This window comes from Theropithecus gelada, chromosome 16 (genome assembly GCF_003255815.1).
Source record: "Theropithecus gelada isolate Dixy chromosome 16, Tgel_1.0, whole genome shotgun sequence".
Taxonomy (NCBI): Eukaryota; Metazoa; Chordata; class Mammalia; order Primates; family Cercopithecidae; genus Theropithecus; species Theropithecus gelada.
The window spans coordinates 74622256-74633856 of NC_037684.1; the positions used below are offsets into that span (position 1 = coordinate 74622256).

The following is an 11601-nucleotide window of genomic DNA, read 5'->3' on the forward strand; positions in this document are numbered from 1 at the left end:
GAACACAGCAGGTCACACTCACCTGAGTCTGCTGATCCAGCTGTGCCTCTCACTCAGGAAAGCCTCCTCTGCACAGAACCAGATACCACTGTGTGTCTTGTCTCCAAGAGCTCCAGACACAGAGAGGGCAGGCAGGTAGACAGGCGGGTACTCAGCATCAGTGACATTGTGGAATCATGGCACCCATTACAGAGGGCCCTTGCCTGGGTCAGCAGGGTGCAGAGTCAGCATCCTCCCGTCCCTGAAGTTACAACATGGATGTGTACAGTGTGTTTGTGCAGGTGAGCGTGCACATGTATGTGAGTGCATTAATGTGTGGATGCATGTGTCACTGCTCTGGCCAGACCTGGCTGCCCAACTCCTATATGCACCCAGATCCTTGTCACTGTCACCACCCCCAGGTCCTGTAGCTAGCATCAGAACATCTATGTGTCCTCCCCAATCGCAGACATCCCCATCTGGGGCAGTCCTGGGGGTGCAGGTGGGGGATGGGTGGCTGACAGTTGAGGGCAGAGGGTGTGCCCCTTCCTTAGCAGGGGACTTGGCTAGGGTGTAACGTGCTAGGTCTGTGTGGCAGGGCCGGATTCCATACACCTCCTCACCTCCTCCTCCCAGTAATCCTCTGGGGTGCCATGACTCCTCCCTGCTATGGACGGAGGAAAGTGATTGATCTGCCGGAGACATGAAACTACATGATCATTTCTTCCACAATAAACTGGAGGGTCAAAACAGGCAAGAGTAGGTCTAGGTCTTTTTAAAAAGCCATACCTGAAAGATTTCCAATAACAGTTGATTTGGTGGTAACTCAATCACACAAACAACCGCAGCAAAAGACACAACTATCAGAGATTTTCAGGATCGCCTCAAAAACACCATCTAACATTAGGGAGTTCAAAAAGGCATGATGTTTCAGAAATCAAACTTTATTTAAATGTCATTTGCATAAACTGGTAATTTAACAGTATGAATAAATCCTAGGGCAGAAGACAGATTAGAGACCCCGGGGCACAAGTGCTGAGTTTGGAAGATTTGGTGCTGTACCCTTTGAAGCCCCCACCTGGTCCCCATACCCCTTGCCTGCCTGTTAAGAAGAGCCTGTCCCAGGGAGCAAATCAGGGGCAAATAGCCCAGAAACCCAGTAGCGGAGAGACCTCCATGCCTGGAGGAGGAGTCCACCTCTGGGAGCAGGAGGAGCTCTTGGAACTCTTTCTCGCAGGCTTCTTTTCCTGCTCTCAAGCACCTCCAGCTTGCAGATAGACAGCCCCAGCACCGGCAAAATGAAAAGGTCCTGATGCAGCAGGGCTGTGGCTCTAGTAAATAAAAGAGGCCTCTCTTTAGTGAGGTAGAGGAACCCAGGCTTAACACCCTGGCCTCCGACACCAAGGCTCGCACCATGCCCAGGACTAGGGGCAGCGTGGGAACTGCTGGCTGGAGCCTTGCTCGCAATCTCCTCTCTGCCACGTCTATCTCCAGCTACACTCTCAGCTCCAGAGTTGAAGCCAGTGGCTATAGCAGGTGGCATGAGGTCTGGTAGCTCCTCGCTTGGCTGGTCCTTGGCTGTACCGGTGCAGGGCCCGGAGGGCTCTGGAGCTACCTCTAGCTGCAGTGCTGCCTCTCGATGGGGCCCTCCCCATGCTGTGGACTCTGGCTCCATAGTGGGCACTGGAAGTTCCTCTCTCTCTGCACATGCGGCAAGAACTGAAAAAGGAGAAAGGGTCACTGAGCAGCTTTTCTGTGTCTGAGCCCCAGAGTTCAACTCTCTGCTGACAGACCCCCACTGACCAGACCACTGAGCAGTGCTGCTAAGAGTCCCCTAGCAATGGCCCCTCTGAGTCCACAAACTCCTCCTTCCCCTCATCAGCACCCACAGGTGACTGAGAGTCTTCTCAGGACTGGACCCCAACTCCAGGACACAGGGAGGGGCAGTTGGTCCCAGGCTCCAGGTGCCAAGCTTCATGCTTGTACCACAAGGTCCTCTGGGCCCATCTCAAAGGGGGCAGTGATGTGGCCTATCCCTGAGCCACACAGCCAGAGGAGCAGGAGGGTGTTTATCAACCCAGGCACCCCACTCTGCTGGGTCTCCCAGGGTCCTTCCCATGGAGGCCAGATCCAGAGACACAGCACAGAGAGGCCACAGGGTGACCGGCCCAGAACCCTTGAGACTAGGCTGGGGATGACACAAGGACTCTCCCCAGACAGCCAGAAGACCCTTTGCTAGTTTCTTGGTACTTCATTTCTCACCGGCTACCCTTCCCCCATCGGGAATCCCGCTCACGCAGAGTCAATGAGGAGAGGAAGATGGTCACAGAATCCGTGGAAAGAAAGAAAGCAAAAGATGGGTGGGGAGAACAGTTGGGAGTGTAGCGTTGTAAGGGTCCTACACTATACAGATTATTTGAGGGCTGGCTGTGATTAATTAAAGGTGTGTCTTGTAGACAACCATTACTCTCAAACACAGTGTGTATATATACATATATATATATATATATATATATAGAGAGAGAGAGAGAGAGAGAGAGAGAGTCTTGCTCCGTCACCCAGGCTGAAGTGCAGTGGCCCAAACACAGCTCACTACAGCCTTGACTTCCCAGGCTCAAGCAATCCTCCCACCTCAGCCTCCTGAGTAGCTGGGACTACATGTGTGGGCCCCTATGCCTGGCTGCTTTTGAAATGGTTTCTTGCAGAGATGGGATCTCGCTGTGCTATCCGGGCTGGTCTGGACCTCCTGCTCCCAAGCAATCCTCCAGCTTTGGCCTCTCAAAGTGTTGGGATTACAGGCATGAGCCACTGCACTCGGCTTACACATGTTTTTAAGAGGCATAAATATGAAGGTCAGTGTTGCCATGAAGTCAGGCAGGGGTTGGCAAACTAAGGCCCACAATCCAAATGAAGCCCCACTCCTGTTGTGGTGAATAAAGGTTTATTGCAGCCACAGATCCTCCATTGTGTTCACTTCTTGTCTGTGACTGCTTTGGGGCTGCAGTGGCAGAGCTGAGTAATTGTTGAGTATGTGCAACAAAGACCACAGGGTCCACGAAGCTCAAGACGCTTACTAGCAGGTCCTTTTCAGAAAAATCTTGCTGAACCCTGGGGAGAGGGCCAGGTGGCAGCAGGAAGGCCATCGGGGAGGCTGGTACAGTAATTTCTCGTCTTAGTGAAAAATGATGGGAGCTCAGATTAAAGTGGTCACAACAAATAGCTGGAATCAGGATATGTTTTGGGGGTAGGACCAACAACACATGGATAAAATGGACAGTATTTAGGTATTTAGAGTTTCAGATTTTCTTTCTGCCAAAGGACCCCTTTCTTAAAAAAAAATTATACAAAAGGCCAATTAAAAAACTGACCAAAAAAACATGTCAACAAGATTGTGTGATTGAAGCTGGGGTTGAGCCTGGGTACCTTGTGTTTTCAGCACCCCTAAACAGCCCAGCTGTTCCAGAGGCACCCTACAGAGCCCCTTGGGTTCAGACGAGCAGAACTTGAAACCACAGATCAGAAGGAATAGAAATCTGCGCATCTTTCACACAAGCCGTAACATTGTACGCCGCATCTTTGCAGCACACTGACGTGGGGCTACTTCACCCACAGCCAGCAAGCGATTGCACCAGTGCCAGGATTTGTGTCCACCCTGTTATAAGAAGGCAGCTGCTTGCCTGAGGCATGGCGGTGAGGAAACAATGCCACCCGGATCTCACCATTGGCTGTGTGGACTGGCTGTACCATGGGCCAGACACATGTCTTGGGCAGACATTTTTTAGATGCCAATTTGCCTGTAGACAAAGATGAAGCAGAGGTGGCCTCGGGGAGGGCCTGTGTGATGGGTTGAATTTGTCCCCTGAAATTCCTTTGTTGATGTCCTTAGCCCCAGTGCCTGAGAATGTGATCTTACTTGGAGATAGCATCTTACAGAAATAAGCTAAAATCAAAAATGAGTTCAGTAGGGGGTGCCCAATTCAATATGACTGATGTCCTTATAAAAAGGGCAAATTTAGACACAGAGACACGCATAGAGGGAAGACGAGGTAAAGAGACACAGGGAAGGCCACCTACATGCCAGCGGAGAGGCCTGGAACAAAGCCTTCCTGGACCGCCCTGGAAAGGGGCCTTCCCTGCTGACCGACACCTTGCTCTTGGACCTACAGCCTGCAGGACTGTGAGACAGTGAGATTCTGTTGCTGAAGCTGCCCAGTCTGTGGTACTTTAAGGGAGCCCTAGCAAACCAACGCAGCCTGGTAGCCCACAGATGGTGAAAAGATGGAAAGAGCAATGGAGACCCAGGCTTCCTGTCTACACCTCCCAAAGTGCGCTACGGGATCCTTTGCTGGGCGTAGGTTTGCAAGATAATTTTGGTGGCGGTGGCGGGTGGGCGAGGGTGCATAATTTCAGTGTACATTATCATGTGTTTATCTTCCTGTGTAAATGCTTGTAAGAATAGTTAACCAACTTAAGGTTTACATGCTACTCAAAATACAAGTTTAAATGCTAATAAAAATGGATGCAATGAACATACTGTCTTGCTGTGGTCCAGGGAATCTCGATCTTTCAGAGAGACTTGCAGCTTTGAGCAGGAGCTGCCCTCTCCTTGCTGCCTACCGCACGCCCCCACAACACACACACATGCACACACACATACCTTTGCACACAGCTGGACACAGGTACACTGTGCTTCATGCCCTCATTAAGGAGGCATGGAAGGGAATGTGTGGCTGTTAGGAAATGAAGACGGCTTAGGCCCCTGGTTTCCTGGGTGGTTTGCACAGGCACCCTCTCTGCAGACCGTTCTTTGGTCTCTTTCTCGTCTTAGTGAAAGGAGAAGAGAGCCCCAGTGGGTACCCGGCTACTTCGGGCCTAAGCCTAGGTCACAAGCTTCCTCGGAAGCCTAGTGAGATGGGGGCACCACTGGTTCTCCCAAACCGAGGGTGCAGTGTTTAGTGGAGTGGTGAGCCCAGGAAGGTGATAGACAGGAAGACTCGGTTCATTAGACACAACCAAAATCCATTGAGGAAGGGCAGTCACCAAAGGTTTTATTCTCCAGGAGGAGGGGCTCTCGGGGGCTGTGAGCAGCTGGCAGGAGGACTTTATGGCACATGTGGTTAGGTGATGGCGACCTACAGCTGCACTGGAAACTGGGACCCAGAGTGCCCCAACCTCCTGCTCTGTCTCTCTCTGCCTCCTTCCCTTTCTCCCTCTCTGGCTTCTCTGTCTCTCTTGTCATCTCTTGCCCCTTTCCCCATCTCTCTTTCTCTCTCTCTGCTCTCTCAATCCTCCTCTCCCTCTCAGTCTGTTTCTCCCCATCTCTCTCTACCCATCTTTTGCTTTCCACCTCTCTCTTCCTTCTCACCATCTCTCTTCTCTCTTTCTCTCTCCCTCTTCCTCTCCCTTCTCACCCTCATTCATGCTTCCTGGCCCCCATCCTACACTGCTGCTAAGGCAATGCCAAGGCTGCTATCCTGTTACAGTGTCCCCACTTCCAGCATCCACACATCAGAAGATGCTCACCGTCATTAGTCATTAGGGAAATGCAAATCAAAACCACAATGAGTTATCATTTAAAACTCATTAGGATGCTATTATCAAACAAATGGAAAATAGCCAGTGTTGGAGATGTGAAGGAACCGGAACCCTCACGCATTGCTCATGGGAATGTATAATGCAGTGGCCCATGGAATGTATAATGTGGAAAAGTTTGGCAGTTCCTCAAAAAGTCAAACTTAAAACTACCATATGACCCAGTAATTCCACTCCTAAGTAGATGTCCAAAACTCCTGACAGCAGGGTTGCAAACAGGTGTTTGAACTCAGAAATGGAAAACCAAACATCATATGTTCTCACTGATATGTGGGAGCTAAGTTGTGAGGATGCAACGGCATAAGAATGATACAATGGACATTGGGGACTTGCGGGGAAGAGTGGGAGGAGGGCGAGGGATAAAAGACAACAAATATGGTGCAGTGTATACTGCTCGGGTGATGGGTGCACCAAAAATCTCAGAAATCACCACTAAAGAACTTACTCATGTAACCAAATACCACCTATACCGCAATAACTTATCGAAAAATAAAATACTTTTTTTTTAAAAGCCAGATACTTGTGTCCCAACATTAAGAGCAGCATATTCACAACAGCCAAAAGGTAGAAACAGCCCAATTGTTCATCAACAGATGAATAAATGAGCAACATATATTATATGTGCACAGGGGGATACTATTCAGTTATTAAAATGAATGGAATACTTACACATCCTACAAATATGGATGAACTTTCAAGATTTGCAACTCAAATCTAATGAATAAATAGGACCAAACATAGTGGCTAATGCCTGTAATGCCAGGACTTTGGGAGGCTGAGATAGGAGGATCACTTGAGCCCAGCAGTTTGAGATCAGCCTGGGCAACGTAGCAAGATCCCATCCGTACAAAAAAGAATTGTTTAAATGCCGGGCATGGTGGTGTGGGCCTGTATCCTCAGCTACTGGCAGGGCAGTGGAGGGAGTCTTGCTTGGGCTCAGGAGGTTGAGGCTGCAGTGAGCTAAGATACCACCACTGCAATCCAACATGAGGAAGAGAGTAAGATCCCTCTCTAAACATAAAAATTATTAAAATAACACATAAAATGGCTGGGCACAGTGGCTCACACCTGTAATCTCAGCACTTTGGGAGGCTGAAGCAGGTGGATCACAAGGTCAAGAAATCAAGACCATCCTGGCCAGCATGGTGAAACTCTGTCTCTACTAAAAATACAAAAATTAGCTGGGTGTGGTGGCTCACACCTGTAGCCCTAGCAATTCAGGAGGCTCAGGCAGGAGAATCGCTTGAACCTGGGAGGCAGAGGTTGTAGTGAGCTGAGATCATGCCACTGCACTCCAGCCTGGCAACAGAGCAAGACTCTGTCTCAAATAAAAACAAAAACAAGTAAGTGTGTGTCTGTGCCCATGCCTTCAAGCATGTGCATGTCAGCATGCATAGCTGTGTGTTGTGTCTGGCTGAGCAGGCACACATGCATGCGTTTTTAGTGTTGGATGCTGGGGCAGTCAGGGTTTGAGTCACTCACAGTCAGCACCCACTCCTCACTTCCTCATGCCAGGTTCCTACAATTCCCCACAAGAAGCATGTAGGGCCCAAGCACCCCCTGCCCCCTTTGAACCCTAAGCACAGGCAAGAGAGGGTGAGGGTGGCCAACTGCAGGGCCCAGGCTTGGAGGACCCTGGAGCCGACTTCTGGTGCATGTGCCACAACTACCAGCCTGCCCTGGCCTGGCTCCTAAGAAACACTTGCCCTTGGCCAGCTGGAGAGCTGTTGATTTGGGACACAGCCCCACAGCAATCACCACTTTATCCCACCCCCAAATACTTCCTAAGGCCATTTGTTAAGGAGACGGCACAGGCAGCCTGCTCTGATGGCTTCCTAGACACAGTCTCCGGAGACAGGAAGCCCATCTGGCCTCCTTCCTATAAGGTGGCTGGGGAGGCTGGGGGTGGGCATTGGGGATGAAGGATAGATTGGGGCAGTTTGGGCATGTTGGGGTGATCAGACTCAACGCCAGGCTGTGGAGGCTACAAAGTCCGGTGGAGTCAAAGGAATGAGAAATGACAAGAGAGAAAGTGGGACCAGGGGGCCAACGCTAGTATGGAGGCTGCGAAGGCCTCAAGCTCTGGGAGCCCCGGCTATTTATTGGTGCTCAAACAAACAGGTGGTGAGGATGTGGGGGTTTAAAGGAAGCAATGTATCAAGTGAGTGAGCTACAGCTGTGATGGTGCAGCATATTCTTTGAAATATGCTTGAGATAATGGGAATGCTAGAAGTAAGGAGCCAGCAAGTCTAGCAGACATGCAAACCCTACCTCAACTTCTCTCCCAACACTCAGCTTTTCTCCCAACAGGGCCGAGTAAGCAGCAGGAAGTTTCAGAGCCTTAGGACCAGAGGGGCCCCAGTGCCCCTTGGTCAGGATGCTGAGCCCAGAGAGGGCAAGATCCTGACTTGAGGTCACAGAGCAGCAATCCCTGGCAGAACTAGCATTCCTTTTGGAGAAATTCAGAATGTATGGCCCCAGGAGTCGTTCATTTACTCATGCATTCATTCGGCAATTACGTATTGAGCATCTACTATATGCCAGATCCACTTCTAGCCCCAGCATACAGCAGTGGACAAGACAAACGAATCCCCACCTCAAGGAGCTGATGCTCTGGTCACAGAGACAGAAAACAAGTGAAGAAGATCACATCACATGATGCTAAAGGCTAGTAAATAAAATTACACCACATGGAAGGCTGGAGTCACTCTGTCCAAATGGTGGCCACTAGCCCCATGTGGCTATTTGAGTTTCAAGCAATTAGAGTAATTGAAAATTAAGAGTTTAGCAGAGCTGCAGCCATGCTTGGAGCTTGCAGACACCAGGTCACTATCACCACTACCACGCTCCCATCCCCGCCATGGCCAGGGGCATGCTTGGTCCCCCCTGGCAGTGTCTCCACTGCAGCACCGTGGTGATGGCCACCAAGACTGACAAAGAGGCTTGCCGGGAGGCCTACAACCTAGCACAAGACGACAGATTGGCCGTCATCTGGGTGACTTTTAAATATGATGGCTCCATCATCGTCCCTGTCAGGCAAGGAGCAGAATACCAGCACTTCATCCTGCAGCGTACAGACGAGGTCTGGTTGCTTGCCTTCGTGTGTGTCACCACAGGGGATGCCATGAGCAGGAAGTCCATGTTTGCCCTCATCAGGTAGATTGGCAAGAACGTCAAGACCCCAGTGAAGGAGGTCATACAGGATTTCGCTAAGGAGTTTGTGATCAGTGATCAGAAGGAGGTGGAGGGAGATTTAATGGAGAGGAAACTGAAGGAGACTGAGGGAGCCAATCGTGATGCCCAGGTGGAGTAACCCCAGCTTCCCCACTGCCCCTTGCCAAAGTCATCTGCCTGCTCCCCAGGGGAGGGGACCTCCGGCCTCAGCTACCAACCCACCAGCCCAACAGGGAGAAAAGAAGCCATGAGAGGCACCATCCGCCACCCTGTGTCCACAGCCTCCATCTTCCTGCTTCCCTTACAACACTGCTGTGTCCTATCTCATGAAGCTCATGGAACCCCTTTCTTTGATCTTTTCTTGTCTCACCCTTTCTTTTGTTCTAAAGAAAAATCATTTTGATGCAAGGTCCTACCTGTCATCAGATCCGAGGTGCCTCCTGCAGTAATCCCTTTTTCTAGCATTTCTCTTATATGTAATGAGGCTGCCTAGTGGGATCTGCGTGACCTCATGTTGCTTCCGGAGCCTGGGTTTGTTTTGCCATCTCAGTTTTTTTTTGGTCCCCCTTCCTGTTTACCACTGAGGGGCAGCTGGGCCAGAAGTGACACCCAGTGACTACAGCCTTCAAAAGCACACAAGTCCATTCCTGTAGTCAGGCCCAGACCTCCTGGAATCTGCCCCAGGCTTCCTCATCCCACTTTCATCCAGAGTTGCCTAAGTTGCATCTCCGGCAAAGGCAGGATTGCTCAGTGGTAAGAAGGTTACGTCTGGCTCTGACCGAATAAGAGATAAAATTTGCCTTAAAATTCGCCTGGCTGGGTGGATCACCTGAGGTCAGGAGTTCAAGACCAGCCTGACCAACATGGTGAAATCCCGTCTCTACTAAAAATACAAAAATTAGCGGGACGTGGTGGCAGGTGCCTGTAATCCTAGCCACTCAGGAGGCTGAGGCAGGAGAACTGCTAGAACCCAAGAGGCAGATGTTGCAGTGAGCAGAGATTGCAGCATTGCATTCCAGCCTGGGGGACAGAGAGAGACTCTGTCTGAAGAAAAAAAAAAACTTGCCTAGCAGTGGCTTTGCTGCATGGTCTGAAATGACCCATTTCCACCCTCTTGACTGAAATTTCCTAGTGACACAGAGAAGGGCAAAGGTCTGAGCCCAGATTTGACAGAGGGAGTACTTCAGGGTTCACTTCAGGGGCTCCCAAAGCAATGAGGGTGTTAGGGAGAGAAGCCCAGGGTGGGGACTGGGAATTTAAGGAGAGCTGGGAACTGATCACTTAGGTTCAGGAAGCTTCTGTAAAAGCAGCAAGGATGGTTTGGGCCAGAGTGCTACTCTGCCTGTGGTGCTGGCTGTTAGCAAAGCCCTGGACTCACGGCACCGCTAAAGCCCATGGCTTCAATCCTACACCTGCACCACACATTCAAAAGGATCGTTTTGATTTTTGTTGTTTTTGTTTTTGTTTTTTGAGACGGAGTTTCACTGTTGTTGCCCAGGCTGGAGTGCAATGGTGCTATCTCGGCTCACTGCAACCTCCTTCTCCCAGGTCCAAGCCATTCTCGTGCCTCAGATTCCCGAGTAGCTGGGATTACAGGCATGTACCACCATTCCCAGCTAATTTTTGTATTTTTAGTAGTGACGGGGTTTCTTCGTGTTGGTCAGACTAGTCTCAAACTCCTGACCTCATGATCCACCCACTTCAGCCTCCCAAAGTGCTGGGATTACAGGCATGAGCCACCACGCCCGGCCTGTTTTGTTTTTTTTTTTTGTTTTTTTTTGTTTTTGTTTTTTTTTTTTTTTGAGACGGAGTCTCGCTGTGTCACCCAGGCTGGAGTGCAGTGGCGCGATCTCGGCTCACTGCAAGTTCCGCCTCCCGGGTTTACGCCATTCTCCTGCCTCAGCCTCCGAGTAGCTGGGACTACAGGCGCCCGCCACCGCGCCCGGCTAGTTTTTTTTTTTGTATTTTTAGTAGAGACGGGGTTTCACGGTGTTAGCCAGGATGGTCTCGATCTCCTGACCTCGTGATCCACCCGCCTCGGCCTCCCAAAGTGCTGGGATTACAGGCTTGAGCCACCACGCCCGGCCTGTTTTGTTTTTAAAGAAAGATGAGATTGTCCTGTTTCTTCAGGAGAACATTTTATATAGCTCTTTTTCTTTTTTTCCTTGATCATTTCATTTTGGAAAAGAAATCTGTACTGTATTGGGATTGCAAAGAACATCTCTGCACTCAAGCAGTTTACAGAAATTTTGTTTTTCAGAAAAAAGAAGAAAATTAAGAGTTCAGTTCTTCCATCACAACAGCCACATTTCAGGGGCTCATTAGCCGCACGGGGTGGCTGCTGTGTTTGACAGTGAATGGGGAGCATTTCCATCACAGAAGGAACCACCGGACAGGGCTGGTGTGGGGAGTGGATGGGGGGCTGGGGGCTGGATGGCCGAGGACAGCGACATCTGGACTGTCCTGCTGAGAAGGGGTGGCCACATGGTGACATACCAGGAGGAGGGGACAGAAGGTGCAATGTTGGCCAGATGGGGATGTGCTTGGTGTGTTCAAGGGACAGAAAGGACAGAGGGAGCGAGGGGAGAGGAGAGCGAGGTGGGGTTGGGGAGGTCAGTGGGGGCCTCTGGGGCCTGGGTAAGGAGTTTCTGCTTTATGTGGAGGGCGTCAGGAAGCCATGGAGAGAGGGGTTAAGCAGGGGAGTGGCATGGTTTTAACAATATATGGAGAATGGATTTGTGGGGGCAAGAGTGGAAGGAAGGAGCCCTAGGGAGGAGGCTATTGTGTCACAGAGAGGAAGGTGACTGAGACTGGATGATACGAGGGGTGGGGAACAGCCATAGCCCAAACCTCAGG

General features: G+C 50.5%; 1 pseudogene; it reads left to right on the top strand.

Annotated features, from left to right (window-relative positions):
- The first annotated feature begins 8488 nt into the window (after nucleotides 1–8488).
- Nucleotides 8489–8884, top strand: LOC112609642 (annotated as a pseudogene).
- The last annotated feature ends 2717 nt before the right edge of the window (nucleotides 8885–11601 follow it).